Source organism: Trichosurus vulpecula, chromosome 8 (genome assembly GCF_011100635.1).
Source record: "Trichosurus vulpecula isolate mTriVul1 chromosome 8, mTriVul1.pri, whole genome shotgun sequence".
NCBI classification, from domain to species: domain Eukaryota; kingdom Metazoa; phylum Chordata; class Mammalia; order Diprotodontia; family Phalangeridae; genus Trichosurus; species Trichosurus vulpecula.
Genome location: NC_050580.1, coordinates 192,749,424 through 192,770,405, shown reverse-complemented (window position 1 = coordinate 192,770,405; position 20,982 = coordinate 192,749,424).

The window sequence follows — 20,982 nt, the reverse complement described above, 5'->3', positions numbered from 1 at the left end:
TTGACCCTGTCCCCTTTCAAAAGTGTTTGTTTTTGATTACCTCCACCCCCATCTGCCCTCCCTTCCATCATACCTCCTTTTTTTATCTTCTTCTTCCTCCTTTTTTCCTGTGGGGTAAGTTACCCAATTGAGTATGCATGGTATTCCCTCCTCAGGTCAAATCTGATGAGAGCAAGATTCACTCACTCCCCCTCACGTGACTTCTCTTCCCTTCCTACAGAACTGCTTTTTCTTGCCACTTTTATGTGAAATAATTTACCCCATTCTATCTCTCCCTATCTCCCTCTCTCAATATATTCCTCTATCATCCTTTAATTCGATTTTGTTTCTTTTAGATATCTTCCCTTCATCTTCAACTCACCCTGTGGGCCCCCCCCCCCCTCTCTCTCTCTCTCTCTCTATATATATATATATATATATAGATACATACATATACATACACATTCACATATACATACACACACACACACACACACACACATATATATATATGTATATATATATATATATATATATATATATATATATATATATATATATATGAATATTCCCTTCAGCTACCCTAATACTGAGATGTCATGAATCTCACACATCATCTTTCCATGTAGGAATGTAAACAAAACAGTTCAACTTTAATAAGTCCCTTGCAATTTCTTTTTCTTGATTACCTTTTCATGGTTCTCTTGATTCTTGTCTTTGAAATTCAGATTTTCTATTCAGCTCTGATCTTTTCACTGAGAAAGCTTGAAAGTCCTCTATTTTGTTGAAAATTCATATTTTGCCTTGGAGCATGATACTCAGTTTTGCTGGGTAGGTAATTCTTGGTTTTAATCCTAGCTCCATTGACCTCCGGAATATTGTATTCCAAGCCCTTTGATCTCTTAATGTAGAAGCTGCTAGATCTTGGATTATTCTGATTGTGTTTCCACAGTACTCAAATTGTTTCTTTCTGGCTGCTTGCAGTATTTTCTCCTTGATCTGGGAGCTCTGGAATTTGGCGACAATATTCCTAGGAGATTTCTTTTTGGGATCTATTTGAGGAGGTGATCCGTGGATTCTTTCAATTTCTATTTTGCCCTCTGGCTCTAGAATATCAGGGCAGTTCTCCTTGATAATTTCTTGAAAGATGATATCTAGGCTCTTTTTTTTGATCATGGCTTTCAGGTGGTCCAATAATTTTTAAATTATCTTTCCTGGATCTATTTTCCAGGTCAGTGGTTTTTCCAATGAGGTATTTTACATTGTCTTCCATTATTTCATTCCTTTGGTTCTGTTTTATAATATCTTGATTTCTCATCAAGTCACTAGCTTTCACTTGTTCCAATCTAATTTTTAAGGTAGTATTTTCTTCAGTGGTCTTTTGGACCTCCTTTTCCATTTGGCTAATTCTGCCTTTCAAGGCATTCTTCTCCTCATTGGCTTTTTGGAGCTCTTTTGCCATTTGAGTTAGTCTATTTTTTAAAGTGTTGTTTTCTTCTTTGTATTTTTCAGCATTCTTTTGGGTCTCCTTTAGCAAGTAATTGACTTATTTGTCATGGTTTTCTCGCATCATTCTCATTTCTCTTCCCAATTTTTCCTCTACTTCTCTAACTTGCTTTTCCAAATCCTTTTTGAGCTCTTCCATGGCCTGAGACCAGTTCATGTTTTTCTTGGAGGCTTTTGTTTTAAGCTCTTTGACTTTGTTGATGTCTTCTGGCTGTATGTTTTGGTCTTCTTTGTCACCAAAGAAAGATTCCAAAGTCTGAGACTGAATCTGGGTGCATTTTCGCTGCCTGGTCATATTCCCAACCAACTAACTTGACCCTTGAGTTTTTTAGTGGGGTATGACTGCTTGTAGACTAAAGAGTTCTATGTTCTATACTTGGGAGGATGCACCAGCTGTGCCACACCAGCACTCCTCTTTCCCCAAAAACCCCTAACCCAGACTGAACTTAGATCTTCAGCAGGCTGTGCACTACTGCTCTGATCTTCCACTTAATTCCTCCCACCAGGTGGGTCTGGGGCCGGAAGCAACTGCAGCTGTAGTTCTGTAGCTGCCCCACCTCCACTGCCCCCGGGGCGGTAGCTGAACTGCGAACTCCTTCCACTCCCGCAGCTTTTCCCACTAACCTTCTCTGTTGTCTTTGGTGTTTGTGGTTTGAGAAGTCTGGTAACTGCTGCAGCTCACTGATTCAGGGTGCTAGGGCATGCTCCACCTGGCTCCTGGTGTAGCTGGTCCGTGCCTCCCATGCTGGGCTCTGCTCTGCTCCACTCCCAGCTTCGTGCGGGATAGACCTCACCCAGAGACCATCCGGGCTGTCCTGGGCTGGAGCCCTGCTTACCTCTGCTCTTCTGTGGGCTCTGTAGTTCTAGAACTGGTTCAGAGCCATTTCCCATAGGTTTTTGGAGGGACTTGGCGGGGAGCTCATGCCAGTCCCTGCCTTTCAGCCGCCATCTTGGCTCCACCTCCCCCAAACATTTTCATTCTCCATGAACCCATTTTGACTTTATTTTGGTATATAGTATAAGATATTGGTCTATGCCCAGTTTCTGCTATACCATTTCTCAATTTTCCAAGCAGTTTTTGTGCAAGTGAATTCTTAGCCCAGAAGCTAGATTCTTTGGATTTATCAAAGAGTAGATTTCTATAGTCATTGTCTACTGCATCTTGTGTACCTAACCCATTTCACTGATCACCACTCTGTTTACAAGTAGTTTTGATGACTGCTGGTTTATAGTACACTTTAATATCTGGTATGGCTAGACCACCTTCCCTAGCATTTCTTTTCATTAATTCCCTAGGTATTCTGGACCTCTTGTTCTTCCAGATGAATTTTGTTGTTATTTTATACAGCTCTGTAAAATAATTTTTGGTAGTTTGATGGTATGGCACTGAATAAATAAATTAATTTAGGCAAAATTGTCATTTTAAGAAAATAGTTTGGCCTAACCATGAGCAACTGATGTTTTTCTATTTATTTAGATCTGACTTTATTTGTGTGAAAAGTGTTTCATAATTATGTTCACATAGGCCCTGGCTTTGTCTTGGCAGGTAGACTCCCAGATATTTTATAGTGCCTACAGTAACTTTAAGTGGAATTTCTCTTTCTATCTCTTGCTGTTGTGCTTTGTTAGTAATATATAGGAATGCTGATGATTTATGTAGGCTTATTTTATATCTTGCAACTTTGCTAAAATTTTTTATTATTTCAAGTAGCTTTTTAGTTGACTCTCTAGGATTCTCTAAGTAGATCATCATATCATTTGCAAAGAATGATAACTTAGTTTCTTCTTTGCCTATTCAAATTCCTTCAATTTCTTTTTCTTCTCTTATTGCTAAAGCTAACATTTCTAGTACCAAATTGAATAGAAGGGGTGATAATGGAATCCTTGTTTCACCCCTGATCTTATTGGGAATGCATCCAGCTTATCCCCATTACATATAATGCTTGCTAATGGTTTTAGTTAGATGCTACTTATGATTTTAAGGAAGACTCCATTACTATGCTTTCTAGTGTTTTTAATAGAAATGGGTGTTATATTTTGTCAAAAGCTTTTGCTGCATCTATTGAGATAATCACATGGTTTTTGCTAGTTTTGTTGTTGATATGATCAATTATGCTGATAGTTTTCCTAATATTGAACCAGCCTGGCATTGCTGGAATAAATCCTCCTGGTCATAGTGTATTGTTCTCATGATAAGTTGCTGCCATCTTTTTGCTAATATTTTATTTAAAAAGTTTTGCATCAATATTCATTAGGGAAATTGGTCTATAGTTTTCTTTCTCTGTTTTGACTCTTCCTGGTTTAGGCATTAGTACTATGTCTGTGTCATAAAAAGAATTTGGTAGGACTCCTTATTCACCTATTTTCCCAAATAGTCTGTAAAGAATGGGAATTAATTGTTCTTTAAATGTTTAATAGAATTCACATGTAAAACCATCTGGCCCTGGAGATTTTTCCCTAGGGAGTTCATTGATGGCTTGCTCAATTTCTTTTTCTGAAATGGGGTTATTTAGGTATTTTACTTCTTCTTTTAACCTTGGCAATTCATATTTTTGTAAATATTCATCCATTTCCATCAGGTTGTCACGTTTATGGGCATACAATTGGGCAAAATAATTCCTAATTATTGTTTTAGTTTTCTCTTCATGGGAGGTGAATTCACCCTTTTCATTTTTGATACTGGTAATTTGGTTTTCTTCTTTCTTTTTTTAAATCAAATTGATCAAAGGTTAATTGATTTTATCATTTTTTTTCATAAAACCAGCTCTTAGTTTTATTTATTAGTTCAATAGTTTTCTTGATTTCAATTTTATTGGGTTTTTCAATATCTTGTTTTTCAGTATTTCTAATTTGCTATTTAATTGAGGATTTTCAACTTGTCCTTTTTCTAGCATTTTCAGCTGCATGCCCAATTCATTGATCTCTTTTTTTATCTATGTTATTCATGTAAGTATGTAGGGATATAAAACTTCCCCCAAGAATTGCATTTGCTGAATCTCACAAGTTTTGGTATGTTGTCTCATTATTGTCATTCTCTTGAATGAAGTTATTAATTATTTCTATGATTTGTTCTTTGATCCACTCATTCTTTAAGATTAGATTATTTAATTTACAATTAATTTTTAGTTTATCTTTCCATGGTCCTTTAATACAAATAAGTTTAATTACATCATGATCTGAAAAGAATGAATTGACTATTTCTGTCTTTCTCCACTGGACTGAGAGGTTTTTATGGCCTAGTACATGGTCAATTTTTGAGTATGTGCCATGTACTGCTGAGCAAAAGGTGTATTCCTTTTTATCGCCATTCAGTTTCTCCAGAGGTCTATCATATATGCCTTTTCTAAAATTCTATTCACCTCCTTAACTTCTTTTGTGTTTATTTTGAGGTTAGGTTTATCAAGTTCAGAGAGGGGGAGGTTGAGGTCCCTCACTATTATAGTTTTGCTGTCTATTTCTTCCTGTTACTCCCTTAACTTCTCCTTTAAGAATTTGTATACTATACCACTTGCTGCATATATGTTAAATAATGATATTGCTTCATTGTCTATAGTGCCTTTTGGCAGGATATAGTGTCCTTCCTTTTCTCTTTTAATTAGATTTATCTTTGCTTTTGCTTTGTCTGAGATTAGGATTGCCATCCCTGGTTTTTTTTTTTTACTTTAGCTGAAGCGTAATATATTCTACTCCAGCCTTTTACCTTTACCCTGTTTCAAATGTGTTTCTTGTAAACAATATATTGTAGGATTATGGTTTTTATTCCATTCTGCTATCTGCCTCCATTTTATGGGAGAGTTCATCCCATTCACATTCATAGTTATGATTACTATCTATGTTTTTTCTCCATCCTATTTCCCCCTCCCCGTTTATGCTTTTATTTCTCCCTTCTCCATTCCACTTCTCAAAAGAGTTTTGTTTTTGACCTCCATCTTCCTTAATTTTCCCTCCCTAATGACACTCCTCCCTTATCTTACCCTTTTCCCCTTGCTACTTCTTCCCTCCATTCTATCCATGCCCACTCTTTTCTTTCCCCTTTCACCTCCTAGTGCTTGTAGGACAAGTTTGATTTCTATCCTTAGAGTATGTTTTTTCCCTCCTTGAACCAACTATGATGAGACACTGCTTTTCTCCCTCCCTTTTCCCCTCTAGGTTTTTGTGCTTTTTCATGTGACATAATTTACCCTTTTCTACCTCCTCCTTACATCTTTTCCCAGAACAATCCCTTTGCACCCCTTAATTATGTTTTTATCATCACATCAGTTTCTTTGTACTGACACCCTCAGTCTATGTATATCCATTTCAATTGTCATAATAACTGTACAATTCTCAAGATTGACATATATACATATACATACATACATATACATATATATATATATATATAACATACATAAATCAATATAATCCTTTATAAGGATGTAAACATTTTTCCCTTATTGAATAACATAGTTCTGTTTTTTCCCCTATTTACCTTTTTATGTCTCTTTTGAGTTTTGAATTTGAAGATCAAATTTTCCATTGAACTCTGGCCTTTTCATCAGGAACATCTGGAATTCCCTTATTTCATTGAATGTCCATCTCTTTGCCTGAAAAATTATGCTCAATTTTGCTGAGTAGTTGATCCTTGGTTGTAGTCCAAGCCCCTTTGCCTTTTGGAATATCATATTCCAATTTCTCCTGTCATTTAATGTAAAAGCTGAGGGATCCTGTGTGATCCTGGCTGTAGTTCAGTGATATTTGAATTGTTTCTTTCTGGCTGCTTGCAGTATTTTCTCCTTGACCTGATAATTCTGGAATTTGGCTACAATATTCCTTGGAGTTTTCAATTTGGGATCTCTTTCAGGGGGTGATTGGTGGATTCTTTCAATGACTATTTTACCATCTGGTTCTAGGGCCTCAGGAAAGTTATCCTCGCTGGTTTCTTGGAAGATACTGTTCAGGTTCTTTTTTTTTTTTTTCATCATGGCTTTCTGGTAGACCAATAATTCTTAGATTATCTCTCTTGGATCTAATTTCCAGGTCAGTTGTTTTTCCAATCAGATATTTCACATTTTCTTCTATTTTTTCGTTCTTTAGATTTTGTTTGACTGATTCTCAGGGTCTCACTGTATTGGTGATCAAGATGGGCTCTTAGCACTTTTTCAACCAAGTGCCCTTGAAGAGTTTGGCCTTTATCTCTTTGATTGAATTAGGTAACTAAGGTGGGGCTCCAAGTGGGGCCCATGAAGAGAGGTCTGATTATGTCTTCCCTCCCAATTATGCCCCAAACCCCCAGCTATTAGGTGCTAAGCCAATGTTGGAGTGAAGCCCTCAGGGTCCTAGAGGGAGGTGCTAAGACCAGGGCCAATAGTCAGAGCTTAAGTTCTGGTTTCTCAGATGACATTTGATGATGGCTAAAGAGTGCATAAAAAGGGAAGACAGAGTTATTTGCTCAGGGCTCTCCCTCCAGCTTGTAAACCCAGATGTTTGGACTTTGTTAAACTCTGGCAAATATGAATTGAGATTTGAATCAGACAAGGTCTGTTTGTTGATGTTTGTAATTTGTTTGTATTTGCTCTGAAGTTCAGGGTGCTGGCTTTTCTCCTTGAACTGAGTGAATGATATTTGTATGTTGGATTAAAGTAAGATTGTTAACCCCTTAATGTTGCTTTCCTTAGTAAAGCAGATCAAAAGAACCTGGGCTTTCAGTGTTCTGTGAGTTGGTTGTTGTTGGTTTTACACCCCCACAGCAGCTGCTAGTCAAATTGTTGGAACACTCATAGAGTCATTAACTTCTACTTGCCCAAATTAACACATTGTTTTCTTCATTTAGCTCTGTATCTCCTTTTCCATTTGATTAATTTTACTTTTTAAGGAGTTATTCTCTCCAATTATATTCTGAACCTCCTTAACTATTTCTACAGTTTTACTTTTTAAAGATTTGTTCTCTTCTTTTACTTCTTTAATTTGGTTTTTAAAATTCTCTTTGAGCCCTTCCAGGAACCCTTTTGAGGTTTCAGATGTGGCTATAGTGTCAATGCTGTTTTCTTCTGAATTAGTATTTTGATCTTCCCTGTCTCTATAATAGGAATCAATAGTCTTTGGTTTTCTAGTGTGTTTTTTCATGTTGTTTGTTTTTTTTCCCTGGTTTCTAAAGTGGATCTCTCCTTCTGGGGCTCAGAGGCCCCTGTCCCAAGCTTCTTCTGCTGGGAACTATGGGCCAGCTCACTGGCTTTCTGTGCTGTGGCCTCTGGTTTTGTGAGGTTTGGGGGAGGGGTGGTCTGGCTGCTGGAAGTCTCCTCTTCCTCTAGGGCTACACTACAGCTTGGGTGGTCTCAGCAGTTATCTGTGCTAGTGTCTTCTACTTCCCCTGGCTGTGCGAAGGCATGTCTGGGGTCCTGGTGTTGACGTTTGCTGGCTCTACCCCCCTGCGGCTCAGGAACTCCCACTGTTCTGCTGAGTTGGGGCCTGCTGGGACACCTCTCTTCCTGCACTGGTCTCCTTCCTTCCCCACAAGAAGGGCCCTTTCCCCAACTTCTCTTGCTACAATGCTACTGAAGCCCCACTTCTGGCTCCTCTATTTCAGGGTTTCTCCCGAGGGAGTATTATCTGGGTGAGGAAGGGAAGAATGAGAGCCATTTTATCTGGTCATCACAGCTACTGGAAGTTCAAGAGTGTGAGTTTCAAACCTTTAGACTGTGGGCTAGAGGCCTCAGGAGTAGCTGCTCCCACTGCCATAGGCTCTGTGCTGGTGCTTCCCGTAGTTCTGACAAACTCCCATCTTGGGCTGAGAGGCCTGGGGTTTGCCACTATAGCCTGTACTTTAGCCCTGGGTCTGTTCCTGCTCTCATGTTTTGTGTGCCCAGCACTCTCTCAGCCCAGTGCACTGGATGGGTTCCTTTGTTGCTCCTATTCTGGTGCGGTCTGTTACCATTCTGTGAGCCTGGTACTCCTGTCCCATTCAGTCTGCTAGTGGCTTCTAACTCTCTCAAATCTGCTCAGATTCACTTTTTTAGAGATATCTGACAGAATTTGTGAGAGAGTTCTGGTAAGATGCTGTTTTCATGTGGCCATCTTGGCTCTGCCCTGCCCCCATCCCCAGCAGTTATTAACAAATGGCTACTCAGAGTGGTGACCAGGGAATCAAAAGATCCTTCTCATAAACAAACCTCTCAAAGCAAATTACCAACCTCAGAGACTATATACCCTTTTGGCTAATACCCTTTAGGCTCAGAGCTAGAAGGCATCATTACCTTTGTGATTCAGTGCCTAATTAGCTTAGTATCAAAAGCTGTGAAAGCCTTCCTGCAAGTCTTCCCTTAAGCAAGCTTCCACTTTAAGCAAGTTCCTCCTCCAGTGGGGTCTAGATGACTCAAATATCACATATGTGAGGTGAACACATGTGGTCACATTAGCCTATTAATGGACAGGGGAGATTTCCTATTCCATTAACATTATACCACCATATAGTGGGGATTACTATGGTTAGCTAGCAAGTCTCTCCCTGAAAGGGAAGAACTATGGCTATTTCATCTGTTGGCTATGGACCACTTCCCCTCAATCAGGCCATATCAGAAGGTAACACACATCCAGAACTAAGACATAATCTTCTATTTAGAACTTCTGAAATATGGGAATTTTATTTATATGCATGAGAAAAATAACTTCACACATAATCATGCAATTTGTCATTGCTTTGCTAGAATTTTTCAGTAACTTCCTATTTCCTTTCACATGAAATCGACATTTGCTCTTCTCCCAGTGCTCTCTCAGCTTCCATTATCCCAGATCTGTCTAAAATGTCTCCACTGATTGCTCTAGTTGGAGTGGGTTTCTTACTTCTCTCTACAAACTTCTTGCCTTTTCCCATTTCCATGTCTTTTGCCATTATATTATTCATATCTGGAATCCTTTCTCAATTAATCGACAGGCTTTTATTTAGCACCTCTTGTGGGCCAGGCACAATGCCAAGTTCAGGGGAAAGAAAGACAAAAATGAAACAGTCTCTGCTTTGAAGGAACTTACATTCTATTAGAGACAACATGTAGATATATTAGTATATATGGTATGTAGATATAAATATGAGATATGTTTAGGAAGGAAGGTATTAGTATCTCTAGGTGCTAAAGAAAGATCAGGAAAAGGCTTTTTTAGTAGGGAAGGCATTAGTATATTTGGGGTAGAGGGGGAGATCAGGAAAAAGTTTCATGTCAAAAATGGTGTTTGAGCTGAGTCTTGAAGGAAACTAGGTAAGAATTGAATGCATTGTAGGCATGGGGTGGTAACAGCCAAAGCAAAGACATAGAGATGAGAGGTGGTAGTTGTTTGACGGTTAGTGAAAAACAATAAGCTACTTTGAAGTGTAGCCTCTAGAGATTGAAAATTGGGAAATATATGAAATAATCATCATAAACTGAATTGAGGTCTAGGACAAAGACTCAGCTCCTGAATCAAGAAGAAGTGACCAAATAATAAGGCTGATATTATAAGAACCTTGACCTTTATTCTAAAGCACTTGGTACTTAGGGCAAGAATTTCTTAAGGAGAAGATGAGAAACCTCAATAGTTAAGATTCTGAGGGCTGAATACTAGGGAGGTTTATTGCCAGCCTTATGACAACGATTTTCTGCCTAATAAATAATTTTTTTTTGGAAAAAGCTCACACATGCATTTCATTGAAAGCATGTTTATATCCACTTTTCCTTCAAGAGACAGTCGAGTATTTCAGCTGAGTCAATAGCTCAAGACTGTTCTGCTTGACAGAACAGCGATTGTTGTGTCAGAGTATGACAAAGGTTGCATTTTCAGCAGAGTGGCAGTCCTGCAAAGACTACATTGCTTCAGAGTCACACTCTAGCAGACATTATATCTATTTCATAATCTGCCTCCCCCCACACACTCTGTGATCCAGTGACACTGGCCTCCTGGCTCCTCCTTGGACAAGACACTTCATTTCCCATCTCCAGGCTGCCAGCTCTGTCTGGAATGCTCTCTCTCTTCATCTCTGCCTTGTGGATTCCCTGGATTTCCTCAAGTCCCAGATAAAATCCCACCTCCTACAAGAAGCATTTCTTGATCTCCCTTAATTTCAGTGCCTTCTCCCTCTTCATTCAACTTTGCAGCATCACATATTTACATGTATGAGTTTCTCCTGTAATTGTGGATCTGGAACAGTTTGTTGTGGGGCTATCTTCCTGGTCACACATATTCCCTACAGTCATCCCCCCCCCCATCTCTCTCTCTAAGTACACACACATACACGCGTATGTATATATGTATGTGGAATGTTAATGGAATAGGAAGATCTTCCCTGTCCATTAATAAGGCCTATGTGACCAAGAGTATTCAATCATAGATGCCTTGCTGCCTTAAGCTTTGAACTCCAGCTCACACCTATAGTACATCTTCAGTCACATAGAGCCCATTGGGGAGGAACTTGATTAAAGGGGAAGCTTGCTTATGCGGAGGCTTGCTTGTAGAAAGGCTTTCACACCTTTTGGTAATTAGGCACCAAAGCACTTGTGATGCCTTCTGGCTATATATATATATATTCTGAGGTTAGTATTTTGCTTTGGGGCTCACTCTTGTGAAGAATGTTCCTGTGATTTAGCCAGACAGGACACTGAGTAGCCACTTATTAAGAGCCCCCTGGCTACCAAAATGTTGATAGTACTTCCCCCATATGGATATATGTAGGTGGTTGTATTACCTTGTTCAGACAGATTGGAGCCCTGTCTGTTGATCTTTGTGCTAATTTGTCTGCTTGTACTTTCTCCACATTCAGGGTGCTGACTTTTCCCCTGAACTAGTGAATATAATTAAGGTAATATAGTCGATCCCTTTAAAAGCTATCTTTCCTTTAAAAGCAGATCAAAGAACCTGTGCTAGCAGGCCATCCTGGGTGTGCTAGGGAACCTGCTGTTACAGTATGTATATATGTATATATCTGTATTTTACATATGTCTGCTTTCCCCACAGATGCTGCATGTATTTGTAGGACAGTGGGTTTGGGAGGGAAATATTTGCTGCTATAAAATGCTTTGTTACTAGTTTTCTTACTTTGCAGCTTTATTAAATGCCTTTGCTTTGAGCTAATTTCATCATCTAGCTATCAAAGTGTTTATACACATAGTAGGGGCTTGGAAACAGTGATTTTTTTTGGCAGGGAGGATCAATGAACAGAGTGGTAGACCCACTTTCTAAGTTGTGGGGTGCCCCAAGGCATTATGGAGCATGGTTTGCACTGATGTTTCATCATTTATCCACTGGAGCCAGGCATTAGGGGAAGATTCAGGAATTTTGAACTCAGGATTCATGGGACATGAAGTGAACTTGAGCTCTGGTGGACTTAGGAGAAGACAGAAACACTCATGGCTGGTCCTTTTCTCAGTACTGGCAGAGACTGCCAAATTTTTCTCATTTTAGCTAGCTCATCACTTTGTAAATGAGGGTGAGTGGACACTGCTTGTACTAAGCAATACTGTCATGTTCCTATGTCTTTGACCTTGGCACCTCTCTCCTACTGTACCCTGTCTCATCACTTCCTATTGCCTACTTCCTCTTTTGCTCTCCCACTTGTCTAGTCTCACTACTCCATGAAGGGAGAGGAGCAGGGAGGAAAGAGAAGATAAAACAAGAGAGGGAGCTATACTTGGTTTCTTCCGCTGTAAAATGTGTGAGTTGGACAAAATGCTTCTCTCCAGCTCTAAGTATATTAGCTGCCACATTCAGTTTTCTTGAGATTCTCCAACTCTAGTTACTTTTGCCAAAAAGCCTTACTGACTAATGACAACTTCTACTTTGTGTTTTCTTAATCATCCAATTAATTCTTATTGAAGAAAGACTGAAATTAAATGAATAACAAACTATCTTGTTTTATTTAAATATCCTTTAAGATCCTGTCTCATCTAAGAAATTTACCCAGATAAGGAAGGTTGAATTAGATTCTAAAACATCTATGAGAACTAGTTCATCTTCCTGTGAAAGGAAACTTAAAAAAGAGAAAACAAAAGGTCATACAGGGAAGGATAAAAGGAAAAGGGAAAAATTGCCTTGCCTTTAATTATAAAATGTGACGGTTGATAAATACTATATATTCCTTCCTTCCTTCCTTCGTTCCTTCCTTCCTTCCTTCGTTTCTTTCTTTCTTTCTTTGTTTCTTTCTTTCTTTCTTCCTTTCTTTCTTCCTCCCTCCCCTCACCTCAGTCAACTTAGCCAAGAAAGTTCTCTCATTTAGAACTCAAGTGATCCATCAACCTCGTTCTCCCTGATAGCAAGAATTACAAGATTTTGTCATGACACCCATCAATGGTATTTCTTAGAAGTGTAATTCCCAACACACTAAAATTCAAGTAAATATTGTTATTCAAAATTTTTATAATTTTATGACAAAACTTGAGCTAATTGGGGGTGCTGCAAATCCTGGATTGTAAATTAATGTCCTCAAATTCTCAATATGTGGCTAGATAGCATCAATAGCCCCTGGCTTATTCCAGATATGGGGATGAAGAAGAAAACAGAAAGGAAAGAAAGAAGGGCTGAAGACAAAGTCTGCCTACTTCACATTTTTGCCTGGTCACCTCTGGATGTAACATATGCCTTTAGTAGCTTTGGTTTCTGGAAATTCTCTTGCCAGGGCTCATGACTCCATGGGTAGCTCCAGCTCTATGAGGCCCCAAAACAGGAGTGTACCAGTAAATGTTTACCAATTCTTTCTTTAAAACAATACACCTTCAAGCATAATTTGCATTATTATTTTCTCCCTCACTTTCTTAAGTCTAGACAATCAAGAAAACAATAAATTAAGCCCTTTTTAATAATGTTTGCTGATTTCTGCAAGTATAAATACTGACACTGAAAATTTAACAGTCATGTCTCCCAAGTTGGTATGAGCTGGCTCTAGTATCCTTCTACTCCAAGACCACCTAGGAGGCAGTTCCCTGAAGCAGGAAAGGAAGGAAGGACAGAAGGAAGGAAGGAAGAAAGGAAGGAAGGAAGAAAGGAAGGAAGGAAGGAAGGAAAGAAGAAAGGAAGGAGTGAACAGAGTATTGTAATCAGACTCAGGAAGCCTTGATTTTAAATCCTCTTTTTGATGCTTGTTATCGGTGTGGCCTTGGACAGGTCACTTAGCTGTCTTATTGGGCCTCTTGGCTTCCACATCTGTAATATGATGGCATTGGATATAATGACCTCTAAGGTTCCTTCCAACTCTAAAATTTATGGTTCTAGATTGCTTCTTCTGTGCAAATCATTTTTGATTATATATCACAGTTTCCCATTTCTAACAATCATGTCTTCATTGCCCTTGTATTACCTATAGTGCAGGTTTTTGGAGGTTGTAGTATTCCATGATTTGCAGACATACAGAACAGGCAGATCAGAACCATTTGTTCCAAATGGCCATGAAAGCACCTGAAGCATGTGCTATGGAGCACCTAGACCTCGCTCAGACATTGAAGAAGCCAAGGTTATCCATACATCCCCAGCCATTGCCAGTCATCTTGACTTATGCCTTGCCACTTGACTTAAATAGCTCTGGAAGAGAGAGTGAGGTCGATGACTTTGGGTAACTCTGCCTCACTTAAATACAATTCATGTGCAAGTGAAGACGTCACCTGTAATGTCATTGGTCCTCTTCAAGCATGAAGGACAAACAGCAAACATATGACATTAGTGAAAGAATAATGGTGTTAAAGATGGAAGGGGAAAAGCATTTATTAAGTACCTACTACTATGTGTCAGTTTGCTGAAGCCTTTGCAAATATTATTTCCTTTGGTCTTCATGACAACCCTCAATAGTAGATGCTATTATTATCCTCATTTTATAGATGAGGGAACTCAGACAGATGTTAGAGAACTGGCCCAGGATCACAGAGGTAGTGAGTACCTAAAGCCAGATTTGAACTCAGGTCTTTCTGAGTCCAGTCCCAGAGCTCTATCCACAGAACCACTTAGCTGTCTCTACATGAGTTTAGTGTGTATGTGTGTGTGTGTGTGTGTGTGTGTGTGTGTGTGTGTGTGTGTAAGCCTCTTGTCACCATTGCTAGAGCTGTGCTATTTCCTGAATACCACCTCACTGAGTCCTTTTTTCCTGGACATGTTAATAAATAGTGGGCCCATCTCATTACCTGTCTTCATTAATTGACCAAGATATTTTGGATCATCAATCTAGAATTATAACATAGCTTAGAGGTCCATGAGTCCAACCTCTTCATTTTGTATTTCAATAGACTGAACCCAAGAAAGGTTAAGTGATTTACCCAGGGTCATACAGCTGGTTGAGGTAGTATTTGAACTCAAGTCTTGGCATATTTTTTTTGGAGAGGAACATGCTAATGAAGAAATATGTTCTGCATGACTTCAATTCTATAATGAATATTCTATTTCTTGTCTTCTCAATGGGTGGGGGTAGGGGCAGATGGAGGGAAAGAACTGGAAAATGAAAAGAAAAAAGAAAAGAAAAAAAGAAAGAAAATCACTACAGCAGGATTTTATATTCTCTGTGGCTTTCAATTAATTGCATAACTTTGAAAATATATCTTCCAATAGTTTATGAAAGACTTCCTGTTCTCTCCTCATATTTTCATCATATATACTCTTCATATCATTATTATTCTCATAACCATTTTTGAGACAAAACAGTTGGCCCATTGAGTCTGTATTTATTGATGTCTTCTTGATTGCCTGAGGGAGTGGGGCAGATGGGTGTACTATTACTCTCTATTTCCCCCTAATCATAAAGTGTCTTCCCCTCTTTCAAACAGCTTAGAAATTAATGCTTTGGAGCTTCCAAACTTGTGACACCCCTGCATAGATTTCTTCTATGAGTACTAGGTCTTCTCCCATGGCATCATTTCTACTTCCTCGTATAGCAGATTAGGAACTGAGCTGAGTGCAAATGCAGTGTTCCCTCTCTTCAATGATGTAAATAGTTTGTTACAGGAATGGTGACAAATCTGTTCCAGTTTTCACCTGTTTGTTATGTTCCACCATTTTCATCTATTAATGTTCCTGATGTGATTGAGTTGAGTTTTATGAAGACTTTTTTTTTTCCAGTAGGTTATTGGTTGTTTAAATAGGGAAGAAGTAGCTGTAGTAGTATGACATAAGATATACATTCTGAGGTAGTGACTTAGAGAATTGACTACTTCCTCTTTCCTGGGAGTGATGGCATCAGGCTTCAACACATAGCCATAGTGCCCTCTACTGCCACACATCCAGACCTATACTACTCCAGAGACTGAGTAGGCCAGATACTGTCCTTTCAGGGTTGAGTGCCCAAGTGTCTCATAAATATCAATACTTATACTGATTAGATTTATATTAGTAATGATAGGATATATAAACAAAGGTAAAAAAGTTGAAGGAAGTATAGAAATAATAATGATGGGAGTGATAAAAAAATACCTTACATCTATAGGTCCCTTTTCTTTCTACCCACTTCCATACACACAATTTCACTTATCATTCCAACAGTCCTAAGAAGTGAAAGGATAATTTCTTCCCATCTCCATTTTATAGATGAGAAAATTAAGATTAAGTTTACGTAACTTTAATCTGTGACACAGCAGGTAAATAACACAGTTGGTACCTAAACTCAGGTCTTTTAGCTCAAAATTTTGTTCTGGAAACCTCCCGACAGAGCCAGTAAAATGACTCAGAAATTTGGTTAGTCTATTCAGACTCTACTTCTCCAATAAAAGTAATTTACAAAATGGCTTGCATAACCATTACATGCAGAAAGTAGTCAAGAAGGTATGAGGTAAATGTGTGATAGTCCTTCACATCGATGAGTGTGTAGTCTAACTGGGGAAAAAGGACATTTATCAAGAATCATATAAATACATGAAGGTGAGTCTCACAGGAAACATAGATAGAAGGGAACTGATAGATTATCTAGCCCACTCTCTGTCCATGCTTCTGGACTGTACCTAAGTTACCCTGGAGGAAACTGGTGTCTGTATTCCTTTTAACTGAATGGTGTGGTATGTGAATGTATTCCTTTTGTGGGGAGGGGGCATGTTTTTTTATGTGTTTTTTTCCATGTGTATTCCTCTTACCTGAATGGATGGTATGATCCCTCTAGGGGTATACAAAGTCAAACAACATATCAAAATTGGGTAGGCTCAATTTGGGAAGGCATCCTTGAAGAAAGGAGCTCTGGTTGTGGTTTTGAAGGAAGAGAAGAACAGGAATTAGTAGAGAAAAATGGGGTAAATGCCACCAGAAGGTTCAGACCTGGAAAAAAGGATTGAGTGTTTGAGGATATTCCTTTGGTTGGGGGGAGGGGATGTTTTTTGTTTTGTTTTGTTTTTACATGTTTTTTTTTCCATGTGTATTCCTCTTACCTGAATGGACGGTGTGATCCTGCTAGGGGTATACAAAGTCAAGCAACATATCAAAATTGGCTGAGCTGAATTTGGGAAGGCCTTCTTGAAGAAAGGAGTTCTGGTTATGGTTTTGAAGGAGTAGAAGAACAGGAACTGGTAGAGAAAAATGGGGTAAATGCCAACAGAAGGTTCAGACCTGGAAAGAAGCAATGAGTATTTGAGGATACATCAAAAAGACAGATTTGAAATACTGATTGGTCTTCAAAGTCTACTGCCCATTTACAAAATGTTTTCCTGAAACCTGGAGCATCAGTAGCCTGAATCAATCAACCAGTCAACAATCATCTTTTAAATGGCATTGTACTCCGTGATGGAAATAACAAAGAAAGGTAAAAATAGGGACTTGTGTTCTAATGGGGAAACAATCTATATTATATGTATATACACACAAAAAAACACAGAATATATATGTATATATATACACATGCAAAAGAATACAGAATATATATGTATATATATACACATGCAAAAGAATACATATGCATATAAACATATATACACACAAGAATATTTATATACACAAAAATACAAGATATAGTTATTATTGACTATTATTACGTGCTATAGTCATTTATTTTGATATAAAGCATTTGATTCAGCAAAGAAAAATTCAGATTCCCAAGACTATTTCAAGATGATCCAACATTCCTTAACAGTTGTCACCAGGAGGAGAATGTTTAAAGATCTTCTGATTATCCTTCAAGACATAAAAACACTACGACACAAGCTCAGTAAAGAGGATTGCCCCGTCAAAGAGAATGTCCTGTACAACATCAGAGTTAAAGAGTTTTCCTAAAGTTTTCCTCAAGCCTTCCAGGTGCTCTTGTTTGCCAATGACAATGCTATAGAACCTTCACACCTTTATACCTCAATAGATAGGAGATAATCATAGAAAGTGAAGATGTCCATCAATCAATAATTACTTAGCACCTATTAGATGACAAAGACACTTAAATTCTCAATGCTCTAGGCAACTCTCTAAGGCCATATGTTTCAGCAAAGGTACCAAATTGCATGGTAGGGGGAGTTCCTTTTGCCAGTGAAACGACAGGGGCATGCCCTATCCCCCATCCTGTATGTCAAGTAACGTGCTCAGCATTGGGGATATCATTGGAAAGGATTTTTTTTAATATTTCAGGCATAGTTTTTCTTGCTTGAAGCCTGAATTCCTTAGGCTTCTTTACCCTCCATCCCTTTTGGATCTATAGTCCTGAGGTGACCTAGTACAGCTAAGGTCTTTCCTTCTTTCTTCAGCATTAGTGAGCACATTGTCTATGGTTCTTTGGAGACAAAGAGTTTGCATCATTAACTCCTGATCAGTTGCAGAGAACTCCCCTAGGTACTTTTTGGTAGAGATTCAACATCAGTCTTTAAATTACTCTTAATTTGTCTTTCCAGATGTCAAAAATTCCCCTGATCTTTGCCTAGAATTTCCATGGAGGTATTTTAGGGATAAAAGACAGTCTCCCAAATAGCAGTGGACTTTGTAGGATTCTCATTGGAATAGTACTATCATATATTAATTGTAGGCTATAAAATTGCTTAAGGTAAAATATACCTTGTCTCAGTGGGATTTGCTTAATGTTGACTGAGGCCTTGGTAATCTTGTTTGTAAAACTGAAATTTGCTGTAACGACATAGTCTCAACTACAGTGAGATATGACTTTGACCTTTCCATGTTCAGTTTAGCCAATATTAAAAATAGAGATAATACTTCCCAGGAATGATGTAAGAAATGCTGGGACTGATTTATTTCAAAGCTGAAGGTAAAAGAAATAACTTATCTTCAAATGTTTTGGGAATTCTTGTATAAAATTATCTTTACCAGAATAGTTTTCATTGTAATAGGGATCAAAACCTCACGGTAAAGGGATGAAGCCATGAGGGTTGAATTTAAGCATCATTCAGTGTTTGGAACAGACTGATTTTGGACATCAGAGATTACATAGAACCCTTAAAGTCATAACATGTAAGCAGTGGGCATACTACATTCCTGCCCTTATAATCATTATTTTTGGGCCCCTTCTTCCCTCTACACAATACACAGTCCCCTACTCCTTCTTTTTCAGGCACTCCATGGTATTCAAAACCTGTATCAAAGGCTGTTCTCAGGAAAAGATTGGACACCAGTTATTTATATCATAGTATGAATTTTTATCAAGTTGTCATTTCTCTTAGGAGTATTTTCATCTTAAGTCCCCTGAACCCCTCTGAACACCTTTAAATAATGCCATAAAACAATTCCTGAAGTGGCAGACCCCATGAAAGGACAAGGTGAAATAATTTTTTGGACAAAAAACTTAGAAGATCAGCAGGAAAGGTCTGTCACACATGGATGAGAGTGGAGCATAGTCTAGCGCATTCTGCCCTAGCACAGACTGGGCCCCAGCAAATCAGGAATAGGCCTTGGGAGTCACTGAATTAGCAATGGAAGTGGCTCTGGAGCTCTCAGTGCAAAGACTGGTGGAGTCAAACAACTGGTCAGAAGGAGATTGCTGGCACTGGGGACAGGACTCTTGCTTTGCCCATACTCGGATCTGGGTCACAGACCTAGGTGGCAGTCTTAGTGCGAGGAGGAGCACTATCACACCAGACATTGTAGCTGCAGTGGAGTAAGGATTCTCCTTACGATTCCAGGGCAGAAAAGAGTGCTTGTGGTCACTCACAGACCAGAGCACAGGCCAGGAGAACAGTAAACACTTCTTAGATCATACCACCTTGGAAGAACTAAAAACTTACAGGTCTCTAGAGGTATCTCTAAAAAAACAGCTGCACAAAATCCCTGAATCTTGGCACGGTATATCCTCCAATCTGGAAGCAGAGCCCTACTTTAACAAAGAGTTAAAAGTCAAGAAATAATCTGGAAATATGGTGACAAAGAAGATCAAAACACATACTCAGAAGATAACAAAGTCAAAGCTTCTACCTCCAAAGCCTCAAAGAAAAATATGGATTGTTCTCAGTCCATGGAAGAGCTCAAAAAGGGTTTTGAAAATCAAGTAAGAAAGGTAGAGGAAAATTTGTGAAGAAAGATAAGAGTGATACAAGAAAATAACGAAAAATGAGTCAACAGGCTGGTAAAGAAGACACAAAAAAATACTGAAGAAAATAGTATCTTAAAAAACAGACTAGGCCAAAAGGTAAAAGAGGTACAAAAAAAAAAAAAAAACCAAGGAGAAGAATGCATTGAAAAGCAGAATTGGACAAATGGAAAGAGAGGTACAAAAGTTCACTGAAGAAAATAATGCCTTAAAAATTAGAATTGAGTAAATGGAAGATAATGACTTTATGAGAAATCAAGAAACAATAAAACAAAACCAAAAGAATGAAAAAATAGAAGACAGTGTGAAACATTTCATTGGAAAAACAAGTGACCTGGAAAATAAATCGAGGAGAGATAATTTAAAAATTATTGGACTACCTGAAAGCTGTGATTAAACAAAAGAGCCTAGACACCATCTCTCAAGAAATTATCAAGGAAAACTGTCTTGATAGTTTAGAACCAAAGGATAAAATAGAAATTGAAAGGATTTACCAATCACCTCCTGAAAGAGATCCTAAAAGGAATATTATAGCCAAATTCCAGAGCTCCCACATCAAGGAGAAACTATTACCAGCAGCCAGAAAGAAACAATTCAAGTATTGTGGAGCCACAATCAGGATAACACAACAATTAGCAGCTTCTACCTTAAAGGATCGGAGGGCTTGGAATATATTCCAGAGGGCAAAGGAGGTAGGATTACAACCAATAATCACCAATCCATCAAAACTGAGTATTGTTCCTCAGCGGGAAAATGGATATTCAATAAAATAGAGGATTTTCAAGCATTTGTGATGAAAAGACCAGAGCTGAATACAAAATTTGACTTTCAAATACAAGACTCAAGAAAAGCATAAAAATACAAGTAGAAAAGAGAAATCATAAGGGACTTAATAACGTTAAAGTGTTTACATTCCTACATGGGAAAATGATACTTGTAACTCATAAGAACTTTCTCATCATTAGGGCAGTTACATAGAATATATATATATACACACAGAGGGTGCAGCTGTGAGTTAAATATGAAGGGATGGTATCTAAAAATATAAAATTAATGGATACGAGAAGAATACACTGGGAGAAATAGAA